The sequence below is a fragment of the Manihot esculenta genome, unplaced genomic scaffold, assembly GCF_001659605.2.
Source record: "Manihot esculenta cultivar AM560-2 unplaced genomic scaffold, M.esculenta_v8 Scaffold64, whole genome shotgun sequence".
Lineage (NCBI taxonomy): Eukaryota > Viridiplantae > Streptophyta > Magnoliopsida > Malpighiales > Euphorbiaceae > Manihot > Manihot esculenta.
This window is the reverse complement of record NW_025215481.1, coordinates 910631-913130: the sequence shown is the minus strand read 5'-3', so window position 1 is coordinate 913130 and position 2500 is coordinate 910631.

Sequence of the window (2500 nt, the reverse complement as noted above, 5' to 3'; positions counted from 1 at the left end):
TTCAAAGGCAAAAATACTGCTGAAGCCACACCCAAAAGCAAAGAGGGTCCTCCAAAGAAGTGGAAGTCTAAGGAGGGACAAAAGGAGGGGAATTTCAAGGGATGGAAGAAACCCGAGAGGCCTCCCATGAAATGCTTCCTATGTGATGGGCCACATCGGGTCTATGACTGCCCAAAACGCAACACCCTCTCGGCCATAGTTACCGAGAAAGAATCCAATCAGCAGCTAAAGGAGGGTGCCAGCATGGGCTCTTTACAATTGGCAGCCGTGGCAGCCAAACCAGCCAAGACAACTGAAGCTCCAGCCAAGCACAAAGGCAGACTATTTGCTCCTGTGTGCATGAAGGGACAAATGTTGCAGGCCTTGGTTGATACTGGTGCCTCGGACAATTTCTTGAAAGTGGAGGCAGCGGAGAAACTGGGCATACCATTCCAAAGGGAGACGGGCTGGCTAAAGGCGGTAAATTCACAACCAACTCCCACACATGGAGTAGCACACGATGTCCCAGTAAAAATTGGTGAGTGGTCTGGAACTCTTGACTTTTCCATTGTCACCATGGATGACTACTCTTGTGTGCTTGGAATGGATTTCATGGATAGAGTGAAGGCTATCACCATCCCCTTCACCAATAGCATGTGCATCTTAGAAGGGGACAACACTTGCACTGTCTCATTGGTGAGAGGGAAGGCTGGCACCAGCACCCTTTCTGCCCTCCAGCTTTCCAAAGGCGTAAAGAGGTCTGAGCCAACCTACTTGGTGGCATTGAAAGAGGGTGATGAGCAGCCCCCTGCGCCGGAATTGCCTACTGCCATCAAGCAAGTCCTGGACGAATTTTCTGATGTTATGCCACAGGAGTTGCCCAAGAAACTCCCACCAAAAAGGGAGGTTGATCATCACATCGAGCTGGAGCCTGGGGCAAAACCACCTGCTGGAGTTCCTTACAGAATGGCACCTCCCGAGCTTGAAGAGCTCCGCAGACAGTTGAAAGAGTTGCTGGATGCTGGGTATATCCAGCCCTCCAAAGCTCCTTACGGTGCACCGGTCCTCTTTCAAAAGAAAAAGGACGGCTCTCTTCGAATGTGCATTGACTATCGGGCTTTGAACAAAGTGACTGTGAAGAACAAGTATCCCATTCCACTCATAGCCGATTTATTCGATCAGCTTGGTGAGGCTCGTTGGTTCTCAAAGCTGGATCTTCGGTCAGGCTATTATCAAGTCAGAATTGCGGAAGGCGATGAGCCGAAGACAGCATGCGTTACAAGGTACGGGTCCTATGAATTCAGAGTCATGCCCTTCGGTCTAACCAACGCTCCTGCCACGTTTTGCACTTTGATGAACAAAGTGTTCCAGCCCTTCCTGGATCGCTTTGTGGTGGTCTATCTGGATGACATAGTAGTGTATAGCAGAACGTTGGATGAGCATGCCAAACACTTGAAGCAAGTCTTCAAGGTATTGAGGGACAATGAGCTTTATGTGAAGAAGGAGAAATGCTCCTTTGCACAACAAGAGATCCCTTTCTTGGGGCACATCGTCGGGCAAGGCAAGATTAGAATGGACAGCTCTAAGGTCCGTGCCATTCAAGAATGGGAGCCACCGAAAAGGGTGCCTGAGTTGAGATCTTTTCTTGGCCTTGTGAACTATTACCGACGGTTCATCAAGGGATATTCTGCCATTGCTGCACCCCTCACTGACATGTTGAAGAAGAACAAACCATGGAAGTGGGATGCCCGAAGTCAAAGTGCGTTTGAAGCATTGAAAAAGGCTGTTATGGAAGAACCAGTACTGGCTTTGCCAGATTATTCTAAGCCTTTTGAGGTACACACGGATGCCTCTGATTTCGCAATTGGGGGAGTCTTAATGCAAGAAAGGCATCCGATCGCATATGAGAGCCGCAAGCTGAATGAGACCGAAAGAAAATACACCGTACAGGAGAAGGAGATGACCGCTGTGGTCCACTGCCTTCGAACTTGGCGACACTATCTGTTGGGTTCCAAGTTCATGGTAAAGACTGATAATGTGGCCACAAGTTATTTTCTCACGCAGAAAAAGCTCTCCCCAAAACAAGGCCCGTTGGCAAGCCTTCTTGGCAGAATTTGATTTTCTGATGGAGTACAAGCCTGGACGGGCCAATCTAGTTGCTGATGCCCTCAGCAGGAAGGCAGAGCTAGCTGCTACTGCCACCCAACCCAGCTCTTCCCTCCTAGATCGCATCAAGGAAGGAATGATGCATGACGATCAAGCCAAGCAGCTGGTGGAGCTAGCAAGGCAAGGGAAAACAAGGAGGTTCTGGCTGGATGAGGGCTTGGTCCGAACCAAAAAGGGCAGTATCTTTGTGCCAAGGTGGGGAGGCTTAAGGAAAGAGATCATGAGGGAGTGCCACGACTCCCTTTGGGCAGGCCACCCTGGGGCCAGGAGAACTATGGCCTTGCTGGAGCGTGCTTACTACTGGCCCAGGATGTTTGATGATGTTGAGCTATATGTAAAAACCTGCCTGGTCTGT